The sequence below is a fragment of the Chenopodium album genome, chromosome 1 (assembly GCF_948465745.1).
Source record: "Chenopodium album chromosome 1, dcCheAlbu1.1, whole genome shotgun sequence".
Classification (NCBI taxonomy): Eukaryota; Viridiplantae; Streptophyta; class Magnoliopsida; order Caryophyllales; family Amaranthaceae; genus Chenopodium; species Chenopodium album.
The window spans coordinates 74734090-74761946 of record NC_137834.1 but is presented as its reverse complement, the minus strand read 5'-3'; the positions used below and the strand labels follow the sequence as shown (position 1 = coordinate 74761946).

General features: G+C 36.0%; 1 non-coding gene across 1 annotated transcript; it reads right to left on the bottom strand.

Moving 5' to 3' along the window:
- Nucleotides 1-15142: 15142 nt before the first annotated feature.
- Nucleotides 15143-15248, bottom strand: LOC145564586 (small nucleolar RNA R71). Its single transcript, XR_014094862.1, has one exon. It is a non-coding gene; the product is annotated as a small nucleolar RNA R71 (small nucleolar RNA).
- Between the last annotated feature and the right edge of the window lie 12609 nt (nucleotides 15249-27857).

Genomic DNA, 27857 nt, shown 5'->3' with positions numbered 1-27857 from the left:
ACTATGATGGCTTGGAAGGTTTTGAATTGTGAAATTTGACACGACTCAATCCCGAACACCAAACTTGATTTGAAAATGAAAACGGAGCATCAACCTGAACACACCTACAACCAAAAACAATCACGAGGGTAGATTGACATATAAAATAGAATAAGATAAAGATAAAATAAAATAAAATAACTAAAAAAATAAAATCAAAAGAAATTAAATAAAATAAAATAAAGAAAACAAATATGAAAATAAAATAAAATAAGAAAACGAGAAAAACTAGGAATTATTAACTAAAAATACGAAAATAAACTAAAAACTATTAAAAACTACTAAAATACTCAAAATAAAGATAAAAGAAGAGAATAAGCAAATAAAAGAAATAAAGAACAAAATGGGCTAAATTATTGTAAAATAAGCCGGAAAGCGACTCAATCAACACCCTAAAAGTGACATAAAAGTCACTTATTAACTAGTGTGAGGTTTAGAGCTTTGTAATGCTTGTCATCTTCTGGAGGTAAATCATTGTCAGAAAAGGTGATCAAGTTGATAGGACTAGGGAGATCACTCAGAAGAAAGTTAGCCAACCCCTCAGGAGTGCTGTCGGAATTTATCCCTATCTTATGAAAGGCGTTCATTACCGCCAACCTATGTTCTCGGGATAAAGCCAGAAGTTTCCACACATTCATTTCGACCTTGGTCTTCTTGAATTGTTTGACAATATCATTGTCCTCTATAATGGTATGGGAACTTATTGCACGGTAGGGATAGGTTGTGTAGAGATGGGAGGTTGCATTCTCCCAAACCTTGTGAGGACGTCTATGGGTGAATCTTCTTCATCCCTAAAATAACTTACAGGATATATGACTGAAAGTAGAGGCTCTTCCATATCCTTAAGAAAGTCGTCTTCATCATCGTTGTCCCAAACCCCATTGATGCTAATATCTTGTTCTTGTGGGATTTGAACTACCTTCGTATTATCAATCATCTTCTAAATTAAATCTTTGAATTTAAAACAGTTCTCAATGGTATATCCCCCTGATTTATGGTATGGACAGTATAATGAACCTATCTGTCCTCTTTAGAGATTCAAATGGTCTCGGTTCGAGAGATTTGACTTTACCACTCTCGGAGAGCATTTTGAACATATTAGCATAGGAAGTCCCAATTGGAGTGTAGAGTTTATTAATCTTCTTGGGTGTGTCAATTACTTGGAGAGGGAATGGTTTCTTCTTCATAGGTGGAACTTGAACATACTTGTTTTGAAGCTCCTTTCTTTGTTTCATTGCTAATTCAATAGCTTCACGTAACAAGTCTATTCCCTCCCACATCGATCGTATGATAATCCAGACTTCTTCCTTGGTTACAGGTTCTTGTTCAGAAGGAAAACTATCCATGGCATCGAAAAAGGTTTCCTCCTCTTCTTCGATAGCATTAATTTCTTCAACAGGTTTGATGAGGGATGATGGATCAATATGGTCTTCCTCATCAGAGATAGCCAAGGAATCAAAGAGTGGTGCATTGTTGATGCTTGGCTTCTTGCTTGCAGGGGGCAATGTTATCTTATTGTTGTCAATCAAATCTTGGATAGCTTCCTTAAGCTTCCAAAAGTTCTCAATGAGATGGCCCCTACCTTGGTGATATTTTCAATGTGCATTGGCGTTCCAGTTTGCCGTTCTCTTTTCCACTGGTGGATCCTCGAATGGTCCAATAGGAGTTATAAGACCTTTTACATTCAATCGATCGAATGCAGTGTCATAACTCATACCAATAGGATTAAAGTTCCTCCTAAATGGTTTCTTTTGTCCTTGGTTGTTCATAGAAAGGACTTCACTCGTTAAAGGTACTAACATTATTTGAGTGGGTGATTTTGGAAGAAGAAGGATTGTCGTTCTTCTTGCCATTCCATCCACTTTTGGAGTTATTATTAGCTGCTTTTTGTTTAGCTAGGTCGTCTTCAATGTTAATCCCATTGTCATAGACAACCTTGAAAGTGTGAAGATTGTTTTGGTACTTATGATGTTTGGAGTACTTTTCTTGGAGGTTTTTAATAAATAACCTCACAGATTCCTTTTCACTTGGTACTTCAATCATTCTAGGAGAGGTTTCTCTCCATTTATTGAAGAAAGAAGTGAAACCTTCATTCTCTTTTTTTTTTAAGTATTTCAAGTTCCCTATGATCAGTTTCGACTTGAATATTGCATTTATACCTATCAATGAAAGCGTTTACAATTGATTCCCAAGTAGAGGTTTTTTCTTTGTCAAGGGAGAAAAACCATTGTTGGAAAACGGTTTAAAGAAAATAAAGAATGAAATACTTTTCTATCAATACCCTTAATATTCATTATAGTTTCAAAGGCTCTTAAATGAAAATAAGGGTTATCAGTTGCCTTAAACTTTGGGATGTCGTTGGCATTGAACTTCTGCGGAAGAAGCTCCTTGTCCACTGAGACCCCTTGTGAGCTAATGCCCTGGAACCTGTAATCATTAGATATCTTGCTCAATCTCTCTTGCATGAGCTCCATTTGTTTTTGCTTCACAGGGTCATTATTTTGAAGGGTTAAGGTCTTTAGCAATTCAGTAACACCAGCCATTTGCTTCTTGAGCTCATTAAATTCTTCTTGACTTGCCATTATCTTCTTTGCTTTTCTTTTCCTACCGATTGGTTTGTTAAAAAGTTTTACTTGAAAAAAAACGTTGTCTCTAATCAAACGCCCTTCCTTTCTTGACCACGCGCTGTAAATTAACCATTTTTTATTTTAATGACTTGACTCAAATTGACATTGATTTTACGGTTTATAAAGAAAAAAAAAAGCAAAAATATGTTGTGTATAATTTTGGGAATCAAGTATATGGGTTTAAACAAGTGGTTTAATTGGAGGATTAATATCCGAGTTACCCCCCTACAAAAAATGACGGAAAACATGCGCATACAAGACTCTCTAGACATGGTAAAAGTGTACATTCATATTAGTGTGTGCTTTATTTGTGAGTGCAAGTGACATGCTTTGACTCTTGTGTAAGACTATGGGACTAAGTTTTTAGACTTAATTAAGGACTAAATAAGTTACTGCCATTAACAAAATAATCGAACTGATTAATAAACTGTTTAAATAGACTCGTCGTGATGACTCGAGTAAAATGTTGAACTGTCGCCAAAGCAACATAACTGTCGCCGCACACTGCAGTGCAGCGCCAGACGACAGAATTGTCGCTCGGCGTTGCATAACAGAGTTTGGCGCTGCGGCCCAAATTTTTGCGCCATTACTAGAGCATTAATCTAGGACTGCTTACAGTATTTTTACTCTACGGGACAGGCCTAAAGTTGTACTAAGTCAGTTTTGATTAATTTATTTAATTTAATTTATTTTAATTAATTAATTAATGAATTAAGCAAAGTCCTTTTAGTCATTAATTGATTTATTTATGGCTTAAACACAAGTCAAACAAACGGTTAGGATAACACATAGAGTATGCACAACAAATAATGCACAAATAGTCAAATAGGCACGATATGATGCAATGAGTTTGCAACCTAACAATGGCTCTAGTTCTCTAAATTTCGGGATATGGGTTAGTCAAAGAGGGTCTATAGTTATAAGTCCGGATGCACCGCGCGAAATCCTTACCTTTGGAAGGGTTGGCGCAAGTGGATGGGACCCTACGAGTTAAACTCGCTTCCATGGTTTGGTGAATTCAACATTCTCGAATGTACACTTTGTTGCTTAGAGCGCTCAATCAGGTAGATGGAGCATGAATTCCCAGAGGGTTATGTCCATATGTAGAACACATATGGGTTTCAGAAAAATGAGAAAAACTCAATTATGAAGTAGAATCGAGCCAACAGTCCTAGAACTAGTCGAAATTAGAACTCATATTTCTGGCTCAATATTGGAAGAACGCAGCGCCAGCCAACAGGGGATGTCACGGGGTTATAGCCATGTCGCCTGGCAACAAAGCCATATCTTTGGCGATAGGCTCTCTTTTCTAGACGCCAATTCCTACATGCCTCAGCAGCTTTCTGTGTTCGTAAAATTTTCCAATTTTTCGCAGCATTTTTCGATTCTAGTTGTGAAAGATATTCCTCAAATTTCCTACGTGTAAAAAAACCCTAAGTTTTTTCCTCATTACGGGTGGTCTTTCCAATGAGATTCTTTTTTATTCATATGACAATAATGTTAATCAACATTACGCACATGAAATACTTAGAACTTTTCGAGTCTCATCCACTCATTCTAAATCATTGCCGAAATAAATTTCAGGAATTAAAATTGAAATCCTTCCCAGCGGAGTCGCCAAAAACTGTAGGGAATATTTCAAGCATTACCCCAAACTTGAACCTCATTGTGATCAAACACTTAAGCATGGTGGCATCCAATGGGAAGGAAGCTAGAGCAAAAGAGTCGCCAACAAGTTTTAGGAACTTGTAAACCGTTCATAGGGTGAAGGTTACACACCTTAACGATCAAGGAGATCGTTAACTCCAACAGGTCTGGAACCAAGACTGGAAGCTCGGGGATGAAGGTACAAATCAAATCTAAAAGAGCCTGAACCTGCCCTAATAATATGCCTCTACTTTATTCTTCTCTTATTCATGTGCGCTTTCTAACTAACATATAATCAATAGGATTACCCTAAACCTATTTAATCTATGTTGGTTGAATATTAATGCACAAATAAAACTATTATTGGCGATCACTTGAATTATAATCATATTAACCCTAAACAAGATTATTAATTATCTTATTAAGCGTGATTACAAGTACAAATTCCCTTTAAACATGCATGAAAGGTGTGATCAAGCAATAACAATATGATAAATCAAGCAACATAATAATAATCATAATAATAATCATCATCATAATCATAATCATCATAATAATAATCATGTTAAAGCATAATAATACTAGCAAGATCCTAGGCATGATACTAACAAGATTAATAATAAACCCTAGCATGTCACTAAACAATAAAAATCTAAGCTTTAACCCTAACATGATACTAACATGCTATTAAGAAAGAAATAGGAAGCATTATATTAATCACACTTGATATTAGGAATTTTTTGCTGTTACCCTAAACATGATGTTAGGAAGCAATAAAAACATCCTAACATAATTTCTAGGAATCAAAATAACAATCTAAACATGATTTTTATACACTATATGGAAAAATGAAATTGGCACCGGTTCAAACCCGGCCTAAGGCACCGGTTTGAACCGGTGCCAATAAGTGGTTGAAAAAGGCACCGGTTCAAACCGGTACCAAAACACAGAATTGGCACCGGTTAACCGGTGCAAAAAAATTCCAAAAAAATTTAATTAACTGTTTTTGGCACCGGTTAACCAGTGCCAAAAGTGCCAAAAAATTAATTTTTTTTTTACTTAAACATTAAATAAACTAAAATTAAATGAGATTACAAAATATAAATCGAACATCACAATCAATATCATCAAATCTGTTTCATATATATATATTCAAAAAAAAATTTACAGTATAGATCAATAAATAAATTACAACATATAAATAAAAAAAAATTACAATATAAATCAAAAAGAAATTTACAACTTCACAATAAAAATAAACCCATGCAACATCTAAATCAATATACTTGCATCTTGATTCTTTGATTTAAGATCTAAATCCATATACCTGGACCAATTAAATCAACCAAAATGAATCGATTAACATGATTTAGCTGCGAAAAAAATAAAAAAAATATCCAGAAAATCGAAAAAGAAAAGAAAATTAGTTAAAAACCCAGAAAAAAAAAACCAGAACATCAGTTAAAAAGATTTGAACCCAGAAAATCAGTTAAAAAGAAAATCAAAAAATAAAAATATAAAAATAAACCCAGAAAAAAAAAAACCGATTAAAATAAAAACAAAAATCGAATATCAGAAGAAAAAAATCCCAGAAAATAAAAAAATTTCGAGAAAAAAAACCCCGAAATTTAAAAAAAAATCAAATTAAAATAAGTTTAATAATTGATTAACCAAACCAGAAAATCGACAATCACTTCAAAAAAAAATTAAAATCGATTAAAATAAAAAATAAATCGATTAAAATAAAACAAAATTCGAAAATCAGTAAAAACCCCAGAAAATAAAAAAAATTTGAATTAAAATCAAGAAATTATACCCTAACCTTGCTCATGCATGTGTTTGTGGTGTATTAAACCAAAAAAATTTCAAAGAAACCCATAAAAAAATTTCGAAGACACTCGTAAAATCAATTAAACCCAAAATCAACTTCGAACAAACCCAAATCAACTTGTATTAACCCAAAATAATCAACTTCGAACAAAACCATAAAAAAAACACCCAAAAACGCATGCATTAACCCAAAATCGATTATTGTAACCGAAAATTAACCCAGAAATTGAAAAACAAAATCAAAATCGAAAAAAAAACAATCGAAATTGAAAAAAAAACCTAGAAATAGAAAAAAAATTCAAAATCGAAATCGAAAAAATTAACCCTGAAAAATCCACATATCGAAAACACCCAGAAATCGAAATAAATGAAATCGAAAAAAATTGAAATCAAAAGAAAAAGGCAAAAACCCAGAAAAAAAATTGAAATCGTAAAAAAAAAAAAAAAAACCGAGAAATCGATAAAATAAAAATCAAATTCGATTAAAAACAAACCCAGAAAGAGAAAGAAGAGATTGCATATTAAAATCAAAATCAGGAAAATTGTTGGTTGTATCTTCTAATGAAAGAAAGGAGGAGGAGATCCACAAAGAGAAAGAGAAGAAGGAGAACACGGACAGGTGAGAGAAAGATGAGGTGAATTTAGGGTTGAGGATTTGAATATAAAGGGCTGCGTTTTTTTTATATAATTAAAAGGCACCGGTTCAAACCGGTGGCCTTTATGTTTTTGCCACCGGTTTGAAGTGAACCGGTGCCTTATATCATGGTTCAGCTTCCCACCAATTTTTAAGGCTATTTTTGCCACCGGTTTGGACTGAACCGGTGGCAATTAGGGGGTGCCTTTTTGATATTTTCTACTAGTGATATCATAATATCAATAAAACAATTATAGAACTTACTTGGATGCCTCGTACCTCTTTCTAATAACAAAATACACACGTTAGTAACTTCAAAGAAAATATAAAATCAAAAAATTAAATAAAATAATTGAAATAGAGATTTGGGACCAAACCCTTAGAAATTAAAACCTTTCACATCTAGGGCGAAGGCAACTTCGAATTATGCTAGGTATGTCTAGATCATGTGAATGCGGAATTTTGTTTGTGAAAAGTTGGTTTAGAATAAGAGAGAGAGAAAGTATCAATATTTTCTTGATGAGAGGAGGCTATTTATAATGAAAATAAGTCGGATTTAAGAAGAGTAAAACACGTCTGTCACCAGGCGACAGCATGTGCTGCGGCGTTGTAGGCAGGGTTTTTCACACGTTTTCATATTTTTGATAAAATTAAGCATACGAGGGGTAAAACTGTAATTTCATTTAAAACACTTCTTTTATTCTAAATAAAACTCATAAAACTCAATTATCAATGATAATCACATTAGGATTATAAAGAATCTTCTAGAAGATTATAGAAGACTAAAATCAATCGTAATTCCATTAGGAATGACAATTCAGAATAGGCCCTCCTCTAGATCATTGGGCCGCATACCAAAATCAAACCGGACCCAGTTTAGTAATTTAGCCCTAATTTCCTCATTATTCATCGGAATTAGGCTTATAATATAACGTTGGAAAGTTCTTTTCGAGCCTAATCCAACTACAATATTATTGGACCCTTGTCATGGACTAAACCATACTGGATTGGATATTTTTATAAAATAGGTTTTCGAAAACAGAGAGAAAGAAAAGAAATAAAACTAACTGCAACACTAGACTTTCCACATTTTCACTTCATTCGATTATGATTCGACGTGAAAGGTATTCATCACTGAGTTTGGTTTTGGGGAGACACATATGGGTGTCTACAAGATGACAATGGTTGTAATGTAGTTATGGTGATGAAGAAGTACCGAAAATTTTAGAGTTAGCACGCAACACCAGTGTTGCGTTAGAGGAGTAAGGAGAGAGAAAAACAGATTGAGAAAATATTGTAGATTATAGTAGCCTAGAAAAGATGAAGAAGATGAATTAACGATGTTAAAAATCAAGTCATTGTAAATTTACAAAAATATCCCATATAATTCATTGAGATGTCAATTTTACCCTTCTGATTAACTTGTTTTGTCAATCATTAAGATTACACATGTATCTATAGAACTTAATACAAATAGGAAGTTGTTAGTGTTCTTAGTAACAATGATATTTAGTGTTATTACACTAATTTCCCCGAAAATTATAGAATATCGAAGTTACCCTTTGTGGGGTTTTTTACTGCATTCTCTTCGCCAGATGTAAAGGAGAGTACAGTTGTTTTGTGTATGTTTCATTGGTTGTCATCTAAGGCTCCTTTTGCGATTATTGCATTATAGGAGTTGCGTTTGAGCTTTGACTTGGTTTGGTTTGGGTTTTCTATTTTCGTGTCTGATGAGGCTTGGAAGGAATTTCTCTTTGATTTTCGCTATGTCTGAGATTAGCTGGTATGGTTTTGATTTCTTTTTTTATAATTAGTTTTGATTTGTAGGCTTGGACTGCTTTGATATTGAATTTTTGTATGTTAAATTTTTTGCTTGGGTTCTTGTATTGCCTTTTTGTTTCATAGATTTTATTAGTAGGTACTTAGCTTGGTAAAGTGTATGCTTAGCAAATAGATTAAATCTTGATGTTGTGTAGATGGATTACACATGCTGATTTAATTACTTAAGTACATTAGTAGAGATATTGTTGACAATAGGCATAAGTGTTGTTGAGAATACTTTCCAAGATGTACTGCAACTTTAGTACTTTACGTAGTGCTTTTTGAAGAAACTTAAGGCAGAATAAAGCCTTGGGAACTACACAACTGTACTTCATAAGACTTGTAGCTTAATTTGTTGTACTTATAATAATGGTTTTAGGGTTACCATTGTGGGTACATTTGAATTGTTTCCATTATCTATATATAGAGGAAGAGTTTGCTAGGTTTTTTCACACACTAAAGGCTTTATGCCTAGTAAGACGTTCTCTCTGGATTCTGGTGATTTGAGATTGGTTTGCAAAGGTATTCGCTTTAGTTTTGTCATTTAGGTGCAATTGACATTATAGCGTTCATTGTAGGTAACATGATATTTGATTCCCTATCAAATTAAACACTTGGATTTCTTGACAAATTAGATGTTCCCTGATAAATTGAACTTTAACATAAATGCTTTTCGTTCCATTGTTGTGCGCCTATTCTGCTTGTGCCATTGATTTAGTTAAGGTGTTTAATAGTGTTGTGTGTAGTTTATAAGCTTTGGATACCATTATTGAATTGATTCCCTATCAAATTGAAGACTTGGATTTGTTGACAAATTGGTTGTTTCCTAATAAATCAAACATTAACCTACACATTAATGTTATTTGTTCCATTGTTGTGTGCTATTCTACTTGTGTCATTGATTTAGTTAGGGTGTTTAGCAGTGTAGTTTGTAGTTTATAAGCTTTAGATAACATTATTGAAACAATCTTTTGTAATTTTTATGTTCGTCTTTTCTTGAGATTACATTTAAAAGCAGCTTTAACAGATCCTGACTAATTTAAGTGGACTTGTTAAAAGATGATCTTTGAAGGTTGTGGTACAAAAAAAATATTAATAATTTGTTTCATGGGTTTTAAGTTCTATTATTTTTTTTATTACAGGTTCGGTGAGAGTGTTTTGCGGTTCGCTGCATTTAGAAGTCAGTGTCAGTTTTTTGTTTTTCCAAGGTAATTCCTTAGATTTTATTTTTAATTAGTGTTTGTTTATGATGTGTTTAATAATCCTTCTATAATGTGATTAGATAGTCTTTTTATTACAGCTTTGTTCAACAATCTTTTTTAGGATTCCTGTTACTTGCATACTTCTTGTTTTTGTTATGTATTAGTCTTATTACAACATAGTTATGTAGGCTTTAAAGACACTTCCTTTCTATGATTAGGTAGTCCTTTTATTAGAGATTTGTTCCAGAATTCGTAAGTTCTGTAGATAAGGTTTGGAGGTGTTTTTGGAAGAAACACAGTTTCCTTGGTCTAAATACTTTCTATCCTAAACATCGATTTTTCCATTACAAGTTATGAATAGATGATAAAAGAAAGTATGTGTTCCTTTTTAACCTCATTTGGAAAAGATTGTTGCTTGGCTGCAGTTCCCAACTCCAGTTTATGGATTCATAGATGCTGCTAAGAACAATGCCTTTGTACGGATTAATTGACAAAATACATGTGAAAAGTTCCATTTTAAGGGTGGAGATGCCAGTTTGGTAGAAGAGTTTTGCAAGAGAGCAGTTCACAAGGTTGTGAAAAGATTAATCTGTCAGTTTAATGTCCAAGTGGATATGTAGATAACAAAAATGTCTCCCCAAAACCAAACTCGATGATGAACAACGTTTTCTCGCCATTATTGGTCAGGTTGAGTATTTAATCTTTTTGAGTGCTTAAATCCGTATTCAATCCCAATACATTTCATTAACCAACCCAATTCCTAGCCCATTTTGCTAAACCATGACTTACTTTTAGCTTTTCCTGTCCATATAAAAAAACCTAGAGAGAAACTAATTTTTTAGCCCTATTATTTTTATCCAATTACTATTTGGTTGTATAGGTGTTTCAATAAGCTTTCCAACGATATATCGTAAGCCCAATTCTGATTTAAATTGAAGAAGATATGAGCAAAATACTAAACTCGACCCAAAATGGATACCCTTTCACTAAAACGACCATATCATAAAATATACAAATGATTTTGACGTGACTCAAATTAGGTTGGAAAGTACACTTGATAAGCTTTTAAAATACATACAAAACTGGAATTACCGCGCACCATCTTAAACACCGTGATATGGTACAAGCTGACGTGTCACGGTGCCTTATACCGTGACATGATACTCTTGACCATTTCACGGTGCTTTCCAGTGTCTATTCCGCGTTTTTTCTCACGCGCTAAAATGAATTTTGACGCATTTTTGGCATAATTGTACTCTAAGACATGGTGTGATATACTGTGCCATGGTGGACAACACTGTGTCACGGTGCCCAATTAGGTTTTTTTGTGGCGTATATCTCTTCTAGGGTTTTCTGTGATCCCTTGCTCAGTTTGAGGAAACCAAAAATCATTATCTCTTCCTCTCATTTGATAAGTGGTTTATTTGACCACTTATAGTGTTGATTTAAACCTTTTGCAATATTTTCCCCACTTTCTAACCCGTTTTGAATGAAAATGTTTTATCGCAGCCTTGTCCCCTCTTTGTTTGTGTTTGTCCATGTTTTGCAGGTCTTAGGACTCATTTTGACAAACATTTAAAGCATGGAATGCATTGAAGGACAGTAATTAGAGAAAAGAGAGCCTGCTCCTGGTGGAGCAGGTGTGCACCTCTCTAGGAGCGGGCGCTCCACCATTCTGAAGACATTTTGCCTCAATCCTGTTTGTGAGGAGTGGGCGTGCTCCCATTGAGGAGCGGGTGCTCCTCCCTCTGAAGTTCAATTCTGCCTATGTTATGGAACAGGGGAGCGGGCGTGCACCCAGTGAGGAGCGGGCGCTCTCCTAGGCAATTTCAAATCTGACTTTCACTGAAGCAACTGGAGAGGGCGTGCATCAGCAAGGAGCGGGCGCTCCTCAGTGTGGAGCGGGCGCTCCTCATTGTGGAGCGGGCGCTCCTCGCTGGGAATCCGTTTTATTTTGACAGATTTCCCTATGTGTTTCGGGGAGTATAAATACTTCCCCTTTAGTTCACTTGTAACCTAGACAGAAATAGCCTAGATTTTAAAAACTCCCCTTAGTTTGAAACATTATCATTAGTTAATTTATCTTAGTTTTCATTAAATCAAATCATTGTATAGTTGAAATTAAAGAATTATTCTCAAGGTTTGGCACATTATATCCAACATTTTTAAGCTTCAATTAGTAACTTCAAGCTACTTTTCTCCAATTAATTTCTGATTTTATTTGTTCTTGCATGTAACTTGAATCCATTTAGTTCTTGAGAATTTGTTATTGGATGACAGATATTTCACTTGTTAACCAATTTTCCCCAATTATTGAAGTAGTTAGAACTCTAATACTTGTTTGCATGTTTATAAACATGAGTTGTGAGTAATCTTCTTGCTAGGGGTTGGGTGAACCTTAACCTCTTGGGTTAGTTATGCAAATGTGGGAGAAGCATTGATATTTGTATTGCAATTAAATTAATTATATGAGATTGCTTGTTAGTTCTTCATGAAAGTATTAGCTACATTGACTTAGGAGCTTGATAGCATGATATGCTTAGTTTGACATGGAAACGTAAATTGAGTATATCATTACTTATTGTAATATTATTATGTATCTTCTATTGCTAAACTAATGAGGAATCTAAGTTTGGCAGTGTGAGTTGTTTTCTAATTACATGAGGTCAATTTTATATATAAAGTCCTTGCTATACCTTGTCTATTTTCCTCCCCGTTTGCCTAATTGCCTTGGTTGAGTGGATCTCATTCCATAGTGTCTTTAATCCATTGATTTAGAACCATAGTTTGTTCGCATACTAGACGAACCTCAATCCACCATAGACTTTGAATTAGCTTAAGTGTTAAGATCTTTAGCAACCATATCCCGTTCCTTTTGGACCGGATCCTTACTTATCATTGTGCTACGATTGTAGCATGTTTGTCTATAAGTGAGTTTAATTGAGTGTGGAATGTGCGACCGTTCTAACGCCCATCACTTATGCATTAAATCGTTCTTTCTTCTCTCTCTCTCTCTCTTATATTCTAAGCCTTAAACCTATTTTATGGGTGTCATTTATGGCACTCATTTGGTTCTTTTTAGGGTGAATTTCATGCTATTCTATAGCTCTTTTACTTAGCTTTTTCTTAATTTTACTCTTTATTTCTTTTAGTTTGCATTTTCTTAGTTGGATTTCTTTCTTTATGCATTTCTTGGTTTATTTTGTTATTTTCTCTTTTATTTGCTTGTTTTCCTTTGTTTTTCAGGTTAAGGTCATTATCCAAGTTTTTCGAGGCCTCTTCCCAAGTTTGGCATTAATTAGGACGTCTAATGTTCTCCATTTGAAGTTCAAGCATGGAGAAGTGCAAGTTCCTAAAGTCCTTAAGCTGTGTATTCAAGTCGTAGGGGCATGATTTCTAGTGTTGAACCCACAAACATGGATTTTAGAAACTGCAAGGTCCCGTGTTTATCAAGAGCATTAAGTGGAACGCACGAGGAGCATCGGCAGGATAGGGAAGAGGGCTGCCCTGTTCCCAAGCACGGGCGCGCGCGGCTATGGCGCGGCCGCGCGGCTTGGTGGCGCGGCCACGCCTCTCTCGGGCGCTGGCGAAACTTTCTAGGTCTCTATTCCGTACCCAGATTTGTGCGGCCGCGCTCTCCCTTATAGTTGGCCGTGCCTGTACGGGTTTATTTGGGAACGATCTAACTAACTTCTCTTAGTTAATTTTACTATATATAGATTTTCATTCTATGTTTAGGAAAAATATTATTTAGAAATTAGAATAAAATTAGAATTAAAATTTTAGAGAGAAAAAATCTAGATTGTAGAGAGAGAAGTTCTTTATTGATGATTGAAGATTGGTAATTCTAGCATTTTCTCCATTGAATTGAAGCAAGTTTGTAAGGATTTCTTTTACTTTAATGCAATCTTTAGCTTATCAATTCAATTGCTTTGTTGATTGTTCAAGTTTGAATTGAATTTGTGATTGAATTAGTTTTATTGATACGATGATGATGAAATGGTTGATTAGCTTAGTTTTGATCTTGATTTCAATGGATTGTGAGTAGTTATCTTGCTAGGGGAATGGTGAAGCATATATGAGTAATGGATTGATGCTAATTGGGGGGAAATTATTGGAGTTGATGTTGTGAATAAATTGGTTAATTGATTAAGTGCATGTGTGTATGTGATTAGTTAAAGAGTAGCTAACTTTGATTGTTACACTAGAATGCATTGTAAGCTTGCATTGATCCGGAAAAGTTATTTGTGGCTTGCTTTTTTCGATTGCGTAGGTTTGCAAGGTTCCTAGTTAGAGTCTCTCATAGTTGACGCTAGCTTGACCACTAGGAGATTAGCCTACCTTACTCTCTTGATTGCTTAATTGATTTTCCCTCGCAAAACTCAACTTAGTTATCTCCAATCCCGATTAGCTATATCCATTCCGAGTATATGCGGATCCTAACCCTAGTTCTTGATAAATTTGATCTCATTTCGATTGATTGATTGTTTGGAATATACTCACCTCACTTCATTGCTTCGAAATAGCTTAGCTTTGACATTAGCATTCACCTCCCATTCCTAGTGGTTCTACCCTCGACTTACTCTATGCCTGGTATAGGGGTGTGTTGAGAGATTACAAATTTTGTTTTGACCGAGGTTAGATTAGTTTTCAACGACCTAGTCTCTGCCCTAGCTAGATTAAAAATGGTGTCATTGCCGGGGAATGGCGCAGTTGATTGCTTTTGTTGTTGAGTCTATTTCATCTCTTTTGCAAAAATACAAAAAGATTTTCTTCTTTAGGCTACACTTGTAGCCGTGTTACTAATAGTTTCATTGAGTTTTTTATGCATAAAGCATGAGAACGTTCCCTTGTACCTTTTGATCTGGAAATTGAGAGGACACTTTCAAGGAGAAGGATTACTAGTAGGTCTTTGATTACAAGTTCTTCAAGTGAAAAAGAAGAAGAACAACAAAGCATGGGAGAAAATCCAAGAGTAGCCTTGAAAGAATTGGGAATTCCCGGTGCATATAGGTTTTAAAGTGGGATTGCATTGCCAACAACACCGGCGAACGAATTTGAAATAAGACCGACCATGATCACTTTGATCGAAAGGAGATAATTTAGTGGGGCTAAGAGTGAGAGTTCGCTAAACCATCTCAAAGAGTTCGAGAAGTATTGTAACACTATTAAAGTGAATGGTGTTTCTCAAAAGTTTATCCGGCTTAAGTTGTTCCCCTTCTATCTCATAGGTCGAGCCATGGAATGGTTTGACAAGGAGGTCAAGCCGAATTCTCTAAGAATATGGGATGAAGTTACCAAGGAATTTTTGTCTAGGTTCTACCCCCAAAAGAAAACGGCGGAGGCAAGGACTTTAATCCAAAGTTTCAAGCAAAAACCTAGTGAGAGCATGTATGAAGCTTGGGAGAGATATAAGGAGTATCAAAGAGAATGTCCCCATCATGGCATCCCAACCTATCAAATCGTTCAAAATTTCTATGGAGCTTTGAGTCCTCAAGGCAAATCGTGTCTTGATGCGGGAGCTAGAGGGCCAATCATGAACAAAACCGAAGAAGAGGTTGTGGACATTATGGAAGATGTGGTGCGCCATTATGTGGATTGGCAAGAAGGAGAAAGATAGTCTTTGAGCAAGAATGGATCAACGGGTTATCCGGTTGATCACCTTAATGCCATAAACAAGCTATCCTCTCAAATTTCAAGTTTGGGAAAGGAGATGACAACAATGAAGGCCAAGCTTGAGAGTGAAACTTCCAATGCACAAGGTCATCCCTCCCACATTAAAGGGAAAGATACATCTTCTAACTCTACTCCTCCTTCTACTTCTAACAATATGCCTAATGGATGCTTATTTTTTGATGTTTGTGGGTCTTATGACCATAATGCTTCTACTTGTTCAAATGGGTTTAAAAATGTTGATGATGGTGAGATTATTGAATGTTAACATGTGAATTTTGTCTTAAACAATAACAATGGTCAAAGGTTTGATGGACCAAGAAACATTGGAAATAGAAATTCTCACCAACAAAGTGGATTTGACAAATATAACAATGGTAAATATAGGAACCAAGGAAACCAAGGTTCTGAGGAAATTATAATAACCAAGGTTATGGTAATCAAAACCAAGGCCAAGAGTATGGAAATCAAAGCCAATCTCAAGGCTTTTGGTGGCCAAAACAGAAATTTTGGCAACAATCAAAATCGAGGCAATTGGAACAATCAAAATAGGGGGAATTTTCAAAACAACCAAAGGGGACCCCCACCCGAATTTGGTCCAAAACATCAAGGGGTTGGTGAAAATTCCTATTCTCAATCGTCCAATTCCAATTTGGAGGAGATAATTGAAAATCAAACAAAAATCTTGAATACCTATATGGCGGTGAGCGATAAGAAATTTAATGAGATCATGACACATAACAAAATGCTTGAGACACAAATTACACAACTAGCAAACACTTTAAAATATTGTGCTAGTCCTTCTTCATTGCCTTCTCAAGGAGTTGATTCTAAGAAACCCGTTCATTCCATCACCACACGGAGTGGAAGAGTTCTTGAAGAGAGAGTTTCTAGGGATTGTGAGGAGGATAAGAAGAGAAGAGTGTTTCAAGTGAGCAAAAGGAGGAAGATGTGTCAAAAGATGTGAGCAAAGAGGAGAGCCATGAGAAAAACAAGAGTGTTGAGAGAAAGAAAGAGGAAGTGCGAAAACCCGACCTTCCATACCCCCAAAAGTTTATGAGGAACAAATTAGATGAAAAATTTGGGAGATTTCTTGAAATGTTGAAGGAGGTTCATCTTTCTAGCCCTCTTACCGAAGCCATGACCCAAATGCCTAGATATTCCAAATTCCTTAAGGATATCTTGAGTGGCAAGAGAGATTTCAATGAGATAGATTCGTTAAAGCTTGGTGAGTGTTGTAATGCTTTGATTCACAATGACCTCCCCAAGAAGATAAAAGATCCGGGTAATTTCTCCATTCCTTGCAAAATCAAGAGTAAGTTGTTTGAGAATTCTTTGTGTGACTTAGGTGCTAGTGTTAGCATTATGCCTTTCTCGGTCTTCAAGAAGCTTAAGCTAGGAGAACTTCATCCTACCAACATGACTTTCGAATTCGCCGATAGATCTATCAAGTTTCCAAAGGGAAGAGTTGAGGATGTTCCCCTTAATATAGGTTGTTTTACAATTCCCGTTGATTTCATTGTGCTTAAAATAGAAGATGAACACATTCCTATTATTTTAGGGAGACCGTTCCTAGCTACTTAGGGAGCTTTGATTGATGTTAAGGGAGGTCGTATTACTTTGAGATTTGGTAACAAGAAAGACAGCTTTGAGCTAAAACCGATGCATGAGTCCTTATCCCTTGTAAAAGGAATCAAGAGTGATGATTCCCTTCGTTCATTTAATAATATGTATGTGATTGATTCTTCATCTAACAATTTTCATAAATTTTTTGATGATGTGCTTGTGAATTTTGATTGCATGACAGTTAGTGAAGATAAGAAGGAGCTTTCAAAGCCTATGAACGAAGAGGTTATTGACATTCCGCATTGGTTTGAGCTTTGCCCTCAAGAGGAGGAGGATGATTCCATGGGTGTAGATGGTGTGAAACCGTCTACAGAAAGAAATAAGGTCAATAAGAAAGCAAGAGCTTCGAGGAAGAAGAGAATGAGATTGAAGTTGAAAAATGAAAATGTTGTTTTTGAAGTGGAAGTGAAGTCTTGTCAAGCAACAACGAGAGGTTGCTTAAAAATGAAGGAGAAGTTGTTCTATCCGCTACCTTGGACAAGCTGGTGTTCTTTGACCCTCCATGATTTGGAGGAAGGGTCGAGCTTAGGACCATAAGCAAGCGCTTCCCGGGAGGCAACCCGGAGATTTTTAACCTTCCCTTTTGTTTTCTATTTTCTAAATCTTCTTTCTTTTATTTTCTTTTCTTTCACCTTTTTTCTTTTGGAATTATAGGGTAATTCATGGAGATGGATTATTTTATTTTGGAGCACGAGCACTTGATAGGAGTTTTTGCGGTTTTTGTGGCGATGTATGTTCGATTTTATCGAATTTTTGAGGCAACAAGGGTGAGAAATATTAGTGAGGTAAGATAGGGAAATTGTGCTAAATTTTGAAGAAAATATTAATTTGGTGAGTTCATTGTGGTGCTACCATTATTTTAAGGGTGTTGAACCCACATTCTTCATGTTTAGAAACTTATCATTACGATGGATTCAAAAATCCCGGGATGATATTGAACGATAGGCCCACAGATGAACGCTTCAAAGAAGCAAAAGGCCGAACTAGCTAGTGGCGCGGGCGCTCCAGGGGAGTGTGTGGCCACGCGCAACACGGGCGCGGGCGCGCACCCCTGCAGGCCAAGCCTTATTTTTCTTCTTTTCCTCATTTCTTCTTCTTCCCTATATCATTCAAACGGACACTCCTCTCATATTGCTCTTGAAACCGCTCAAACCCAAACCCATTCATCAAATTTCATAAAAAATCAACAAATTCTCAATAAAAAATCATCAATTCTTTTCACATTTTCATCCTTTTCAACAAAAACTACACTATTTTCATTTATTGGAAGCTTTAATATCTCTCATCCATTGTTGAAGAAATTTGGGCTTTTTCGTTTGTGAGGGAATTGGTGGCCAAAGCTTGTTCAATCTTGCATCTTGTATGGTATAAACATCCTCTTTTACTCTTAAATGCATAATTATATCGTATAATTGCATATTGGATTATTGATAATTGTGAATAGTAGTAGCATGAATTTTTGTAATTTTTATGATTGATGTTGAATTTTGGTTGATTATATGTGTTTTTGTTGATTGTTATTGCCTCACATTGTGTTATTTGATATTTGTGTAGCTAAATTGATCGTAATTGTTGAGGTCGGATTTTTGGTAGTGCTACATTGATATTGTTGAGCATTGGTTCTTGGTTCTTTTGTGCTTGGTGTATGGTTAGAATGCATTTGTTAACTTGAATTGGTGGTAATTGTGTAAATTTGGGATTGCTCGATTTTGGTAGTGAGTTGTTGCTTGACAGTATTGGTAAAGGAGTTTGATTGAGGCATTCTAAATTGTTTGTTGGAGTTTCTTGTGGTGATTGTGGTATATTATGATTGGATTGTTGAGTTACTATCTTTGAGAAATTCATCATGTCTAAACACATCAAGAAACGAAAAACCAATGTAACTATTGAAGAACCCGCTCCTTTCCCCTCTACCTCAAAACCTCATCAACCTACCCCTATCCCCAAACTACAAATTACCGACCCCATTCAAAAAGCTAGATACACCAAACTCAAAGAAAACCGTTCCCTTAAACCTTCCCGACACTACTTCCAAGCGGACATGATTAAGTTGGGAATTGATGAAGATTTAAAGGAATTGTTTAACAACCTTCGTATGAGATCTTTCATGAGCCGAAGCTTCCATACCTATGTTCAACCAACTTTGGATTTATTGATTGGCCGCGTTTGATCTTGTGGTGGCCGAGGGTGGTTACTATCGTTTTCGTTTTCAGCTCTTCAACATTCAATTCGATCAATCTCTTAAAGAGTTCAATGCGGCTCTAGAATTCGATCCAAACTCAGATATTTTTGATCCCGAGCTCTTTTTCAATGATGAATATGATCAAAATTCATGGTGGGATGACATTTATGGGTGCGGTGACTTTGTGACCCGGTATGCCAAGATTAGTAAGGTGTACCAGCCATGTCTCCGGGTTCTCAATCGGCTTTTGGGGTATTCGATGTTTTCGAAGCAAGATTTGGGGAAGATGAGTCAGTTGAAGCTTTGGATTCTTTGGGTGGCTACTCGTGCGAAGTACCGTGGTCGCCTAAATTTTGGGTACACTTTTGTCAAGTATTGCAAAGGATTTCAAGATAGGGATTCCGACGAGATCCCTTGTGGGAGCATGGTCACAAGGCTAGTGACTAACCTTGAGCTCGGGCACTATTTGTCGTCTTGCACTCCGGTGGGGATGTTAATTCTCTCTACCTCGACGTCCGGTAATTGAAGCAAATCCAGTTCTTAGCAAATAATGATGACGACGAGGTGTTTGATTGGCTAAGGGATAACGCGCATTGGTGCTATCTCCCTAACCCTCCTTGACTTCTCTCCATCGCGAGAATGTGGCAAACATTTGGCATGTCTCTAAAAATCACCGCCCTCCCTACTATGATGATGATGAGGAGATGGGTGAAGAAGAGGAAGAAGAGCCACAACAACAACAACAACAACAACAACAACAACATCAACAACAACAACAACAACAACATCAACAGTAACATCACCAATTTGCTAACTCCGACTTGGATGCCCTTAGTGCTCAAATGAAGAGAATGCCAATCTGGTTGGAGGGCATGTATGATCAAGACTTTGAGGCCCTCTATTCTCATATGAGAGGGATTTTAAAAATGCAACAAGGTATGTTTCTCCACTAACAACATTTGAATGATGCGGGTGTAAATCGGGGAGACATCACTCCCCCGGTTAACTACCCTCACTTTCCAACCCAATATGGTCCTATACCATCTTTTGGGGGTGATAGGGTACCCATGTACCCATATTGGCAAGGACCCCCGGGGTCCAACACCAAGACTCGCTCATTCCCCGATGAGCACGGTAACTATGATTACCGTGTTCCCGGTGGGAGCCACTTTAGGGGTGATCCTAACTACCCCTATATAGACCCCGATCACCCACTACCGCTCGCCTTGCCTGAGCAATTAACTCCCCTTGCCCGAGCAATTCACTCGCCTTAAAAATGATGGGAAATTTTTGCTTTTTTGCATTTTTGAGTCCCACAATCACAATACAATGCACACACGAATCATGTACACGTTGATTCATGTCATGATATCACCTTGATTTGAGTCTAACACATGTGTCAAACACTTTGAGTCGAGTCAACCTCGAGTCAATCATAGCAAGTCAAGTTCATACCTTGAGTCAAGACAAGTCAATGAGTCAAGCAACACTAAACCTGAGGTCAACCCTAAGATAATTAAAGAAAGATAAGCAAAGTCCGATAGTCAAAGATATAAATGCAGGTGCAACCCAGCAAGCGAGGAAATTCCCGGATTTTTTTTCAAAAAAACCACGAATATGACACAGGAGATTCCTCCAAAATAAGAGGAGTTACATAGATCAGTAAATCAGAGATGAAGAGCTTTAATTAACAAAAGATTTGAGCGGATTTGGTTGAAAGGAAACGACCAAGCTCAAAGTTCGGAGCAAAAGCAACAGCGGCAGCAAGTGTAGAATAGGGAAGACCCGACTCCAATGCCAGACGATTAGGCTGTCGCCTGGCGAAAACATCTATCGTCTAGCGACAAAGTTCAGCGTCCAGCGCTAGATCCCAGCGTCTGGCGATAGAGCCAATTCTTGGCGCCAGCGATATTTCACCAGCGACATAGCTCGAAGCCTCTCAGAACAGCTATTTCGACCTCATACAGCAATTTCGGGTTCCTTGGTACGCCAGTTGGCCCCTATAAGCAAATTGACATGATTAGTAGTTGACTCGATTACAATCGTAGTAAGTGATTGACCTGACAAAAAAATCGTCTCTCTTCGCTTAAGCGCCTTAAACACTGGCTCATTACAAACACCAAGACATTGGTTTAAAAGTAAGTGCATCACTTATACAATTTTTCCAAGATTGGATTGTCATCTCCAATTGACAATATTTCCAAAAATATGGATTGTCGCGCATCTTTTTCAACAGACAATATTTCCAAAATATGGATTGTCGCGCATCTTTTACAATAGAAAATATTTCCAAAATATGGATTGTCACACGTCTTCTTCAACGACACTTTTTCCAAAATTGGATTGTCATCCTCAACTGACAATGTTTCCAAAAATGGATTGTCGCGTATATTCTTCAACGACAATTTTTCCAAGATTGGATTGTCATCTCTAGCAAAGTTTCCAAGCGTGGATTGTCGTGCTCCTTCTCTGTTTGGCAAGTCTTTCCAAGTTCGGATTGTCATCGCTGGCAAGTTTTCCGAGATTGGATTGTCATACACGCAGTTCCCTATGGAAAAATTTCCCAAAGGATTGTCATAGGTCTCTATTCATCATAAATTTCGGCAAAGGTTCCTCGACGTGGATTGTCATTCATTTCAGTAAGTGGCAAATTTTCCCGAAGTGGATTGTCGGTCGACACTTTTTTGCAAATGTTCCAAGACGCTGATCGTCAATACGGGCAATATTTTCCCAAAAGGATTGTCGCATAGCATTGGCAAATTTCCAAGCTGGATTGCTTTCAAGAGTTATATTCCAAGATGTGGATTGTCGATCGTAGCAAAATTCTTATGACAGATTGTTACGAAGCATTGGCAACATTTCCCAAACTTGGATTTTGGAAAATTTTCCAAGATACGGATTGTCGCTTCATCGTGGCAACATTTCCAAGGATGGATTGTTACGCGGCTTTGAAAACTTTCCCTAAATCGGATTGTCATACTACATACAAGAGTTGTGTTGGAAACTATTCCCAAAGAAAAGAGGATTGTCATCACAGCAAAAGCACCGACATACTGGTTCACAAGCAGTGATCTTTTCGAAGACTATCACAGCGGAAATTGGAGGCAGTTACAGGCGTAGCAGTCTTCAGGAGGTATTCTCTAGCTTGTGGAAGATCGTCACAACAAATCGGTTACCTCTAGAGACGTGTGCTCGACGGTGCAAGATACACGTTTCTTAACTCTTTTATCTATTTAACTAATGCTAGTTTGAAGGTATCGGCGTTACAAGAATGATTTAGGATCGCAGAACGTTCTGAATCATTCTCTGTCCCTATCGCTACTTTAACTTTTGTTTTCGAAACTTGCGTTTCTCCAAACTCAGTCAAAGTTGGGGCTTCTGTAGACACCCAAATGTGTCTCCCCAAAACCAAACCCAGTGATGAATACCTTTCATGTCATTTGATTATCGAACACAGCGAAAGTGTGAAAAAGCTAGTGATGAGGATGTTTTTATTAAAATATCTCTTCTTTCTGTTTTTGAAAATATTTCTTTTCTTAACTTATTTATGAAAAACGTGCATTCCAGTTTATTTTGGTCCATTATAAGGTTCCAATAATGGTGTAGTTAAATAGGGATTGAAATGACCTTTCCAACGATATATTATAAGCCCAATTCCGATGAGTAATGAGGAAGTTATGGCCAAAATACTAAAATGGGCCCGGTTTGGTTTTTATATGCGGCCGAATGATCTAGAGGATGGCCTATTATTAATTATCATTCCTAAAGCTATTAGGATTGATTATAGTCTACTAGAATACTCTAGAAGGTTCTTTTCAATCCTAATGGAGTAAGGATTGATAATTATGTTTTTAAGAGTTTGAAATGAATAAAACTACTTTTTTTTAGAATCCTTGTTTTGTACGAACTGGAATATATTCTGATTTTAATTTCGTGCCTCATAATCTTTATCCAAATTTTATATGGTTGGATAGATCTTGAAATTATATTTCCAATGATATATTATAATATTAAATCCGAGTTATAACGAAAAAGATATGAATGGAATATGAAACTCTATCCAAAACTGACACCCTACCACTATTTCAGCCATAACTTTTTATCTACATAACATTTTTATCTGATTCGAATTGGTTTGGAAAATAGACTTCAAGAGCTTTCCAACGACACATTATATGACTTATTTGGACTTCCGAATCAAAAGATATGATAAAAACAAAAAATGTTTGAAACTGATTATTAGTGCCTGGCGCTAAGGCTTGGCGCCTGGCACTAACCTTCAGCGCCAGGTGCTAATGTCCAACGTCTGGCGCTAATCGAGTTTTATTCTCGTCGAAACTCTGATTCGTTTTTTTATCCATCCACTTGATTTTCTCTATAAATAGCCTCTTAAAATTCTGTTTTCAATCATCAATTCTCAACAATAATTAATTTCCATCAACTCTCTAGTTTTCTAATTCTCTTCTCTCTCTAAGCTAAAACTTATTTTCTCTCTCTCTTATTCTAAACCAACCCATTTGCATACAAAATTCCGCATTCATAAGATCTAGAAACACCTAGTCAAGTTTGAAGTTGCCTTCGCCCTAGACGTGAAAGGTTTGATTTATGAGGGTTTTGTCTCAAATCTCTATTTCAATTATTTAATTTAATTGTTTATTATTTTCCTTGAAGTTACTAACACGTGTATGTTATTATTAGAAAGAGGTACGAGTCATCCAATTAAGTGCTTTAATTGATTTATTTATATTATAATTTAGAAATTATGTCTAGGTTGTTATTATGATTCCTAATGTCATGTTAGGGTGTTTTGATCTTCCTAGTATCATGTTTAGTGTAATAACAACTATTATTTGTAATATCAAATAGAACAATTTTGATTCCTGCGATGCTTCTTATTTTCTTTCTAATGTTCATGTTAATATCATGTAAGGGTTAAAGCTTTGATTTTTATTGCTTAGTGACATGCTAGGGTTTGTTATTCATCTTGTTAGTATCATGCCTAGGATTTTGCTATTATTATACTTTAACATGATCATGATTATGATTATGATTATGATTGTGATTGTGATTATTGTTGTATCGAATTATATAATTTAACGTAATTTGTTAATTAGCAAATTGTTTCACATAATTTGTTAATTAGCGAATTGTTTCACGTAATTTGTTAATTAGCGAATTGTTTGACGTAATTTGTTAATTAGAAAATTGTTTCACGAAATTTGTTAATTGACGAATTGTTTTACGTAATTTGTTAATTTACGAATTATTTCATGTTATTTGCTAATTGACGGATAATTTAGATATGATTTAATTATTATTATGTTGCTCGATATTTATTGTTATTGCTTGATCATGCCTTTTACGCATGTTTAAAGGGAATTGGTACTTGTAATAACGCTTAATAAGATAATTAATAATCTTGTTTAGGTTAATTTGATTATAATTCAAGTGATCGCCAATAATAGGTTTATTTGTGTAATAATATTCAACAAACATAGATAAACAGGTTTAGGGTTAATCCTATTGATTGCATCTTAGTCAAAAAGCGCACATGAATACGATCTGAATAAAGTAGAGGCCTATTATTAGTGTAGATTCAATCTCTTTTAGGTTGAATTTGTACCTTCATCTCTTAACTACCAGTCATGGTTCTAGACCTATTGGACTTAACGATCTTCTGGATCGTTAAGGGGTGTAACCTTCACCTCGTGAACGGTTTACAAGTTCCTAAAACTTGTTGGCGACTCTTTTGCTCTAGCTTCCTTCCCTTTGGACACCATCGTACTTTATTGTATAATGACAGTGGGGTTCAAGCTAAGGATAATGCTTGAAATATTCCCTAAAGTTGGCCACCCGATTACACCGGGGGATGGGATCCTTATGGTCCCCCATCGGGGTTTTCCTATGATGGGGATAACAATGATGGCCCCAGGCCGAGTGGTAGTGGTAGCTAGTTCCCTCAATTTTGTGTCATGTGCCTCCATCCCTTGTTTTATGTGTGCTTGCTTTGTATTGATGTGATGTTGAGATGTATCTATGATTAGCTTGGGGGAACTTTTCCTTTTCTTAGGGGTTTGTCTCGGTGGGCAATTTGTTGTTGAAACTCACCTTGTTTCTTTTGCCTCTTTGTATGATGATCTCCTTCTTGATTCCTCTTTGATGGTGTTTGCTCATTCTTGGTCTTCTTGTTGTTGTGATGAGGATGCGTGATTTGCTCCCTAATATCCAAATCCTATGAATCCAAACCCTTGAATCCAAATTTTGTAGCTTAGTACTTTGTTCATTAGTTAGATGTTTAGTTGGTTCTTTAGTTCTTATTTTCTTAATTTTGCTTTGTTGATAGTTTAGTTTCGCTTACTTTTGTTTTTTATTTTCTTTCCTTTCCGTTTTCGTTTTCTTTTGTTTTGTTTTGAAGTTACTAATCGTTTTCTTTGTCCATAGTTCTCTTTTCCATTTTTGTTCTCATATGGCTTTCATGATGATGCTTTGTTTCTTGGAGCTTTATGAGGTGGTTGATGCTTCACCTTACTATTTTAGCATTGCTCGGAAGCCGGTGAGATCTTTCTTATTTTTCTTTATTCTCTTTTATTTTCTTGGATGCATAGTTTAGGATTAGTCTTAGGAAAAGTTGAATGTTCAAGGATGGATGCCTTTAACGCCTAGAGTGTTTGAGATCATAGGCAATGTTGTCGTTAGATCACTTGTTTATTGATTGGGAATTACATGTTTAACTTGCATATTCGTTCCATTCTTTATTTTCCTTCTTTTCCTTTATCTATGTTTTTCTTTTTCTCCTTTCATATCTTTTATTTTTTTTCTTTCTTCTTGTTTTTGGTTTTTAGTATGTTTTGAGGCTTTATTTGTCACTTTTTGTTTTTCCTTTGAATTGAACTATATACAACCTATTTTTGCTTTTGAATGAATATCTTCCTAAATGGTATGGGTATGCACTGTTTGAGAATATGTTTGGTTGACTCTAGGATAGGTGTATGCTAAGGTAGCATATTTTAGAACTAGGAGGATCATGAAACCGGATACTACTTGTTTGTGGCATGTTGGTTGTTGCTTCCTATGGTCGATTTGACACCTATAGTGAGTTTTTGCTACATCCATGTGAGGTTCATCATTTTTCAACCCTTCTACATATCTTGCATAAGTGGCATGGATCCTTGACTATTGCGGACCTAATCTTGAATCTTGACTCATAATTATCAAACACGAGACCGAACCATCTAGGGATGATAAAGGCATCTTTTCGGGGTGGTAACGTTTCTTTTCTTGGTTAATTTTCTTCTTTTATTTCATTGGGTTTACATTTGCCTTCTTGCTAACCATTTGAGCCTTTTCCCTTCTTTTCAAGCCACATCTTTAGAACTTTGAGCCTTTTGTTTCTTTTTGTTCCATTTTTGGTTTTTGTGAAGCAAAAGGCCATGTTTTTGAAGTTTGTGGTATATAAGTATGGATATTGGTTCCTTTGTAAGCAAGCTTTTTTTTTTGTGAATATTTCGTGAATAATGGCAAATGATTGATGGAAAAATCCGTCCTAAGTTTAAAAAAGGCAAGGAAATAATAAATGCAAAGTTGTAAAAGCCGTCCACAGTTAAAAGAGGTGAGGACAATTGCTTTGAATATATGCTTTAATAGAAAAATGGAAAGGTGAAAATGGGAAAAATGCAAAAATATTTTGATGTGATTCTTTTCTCCTTTTCAAGCATTGAGGACAATGCTTCCCTTAAGTATGGGGGGGAAGAGTTTATGCTTTTTGTATATATGATTGTGGTTATGGCTTTTAATAAGCTTGGGAAAGTTAGTTTATTTAGGTTTGGCGATTGCTTGGTTATGAGGAGAAGGTTTGATCACCCTTTGCTTCATTAATTAGGAATACCGCCAAATTTTAAAATTTTAGCCTACCCCTAACCCTTTTTGCCCTTACGTTACAACCATTGGGAAAGACCTTTCGACCTAGAGGTTGAGTCAAATTTCGAGGGCAGGCATTATGACTTAAATCCTAAAGAGAGGGGGTGCATAGTCAAGACGTCGTGTAGCCCAAAAATATGTTCTTTTCTGGCTCCTTCGAGGAGCTATTGAGATGCTCATTAGAGGGAGATTTGAGACTATAGGAAGAACGTGGTAAAATCGAACGGGATGAAGGTGAATTGCGTTAACTAGTTCTCTATGCTTAGCATACTCTATGTTTCAATCAACCTCGGATATCTTGAAACGTGCATACCCCTACTTGCTTAAGAAAGATGTTTATTCATTTGAAATGTGGTCATTTTGTAAAGTCCAATTCGTAAAGGTTTCAATTTTGTTTTTCTTTCTTTTACTTTCCTTTTTGTGGTTTGCCTCATGTATGTTGGTGGAGAGTTATAGGTTAAGCTCTTAGGAAACCTTTACGAGACCTCACTCGTCCTCATAGGCGGATTTGGGGTTTAAAGGGATTGTTGTAGCTAAAAACAATTGTGATTCCTACGTTACTGAGTCTTAGTGTATATTTCCGTCTTATGTCTTTCTTTTTCTTTTTGAATAAGTCTTTCATCCTTATTCTTTATTGCTTTGTTTTGCTCGAGGACGAG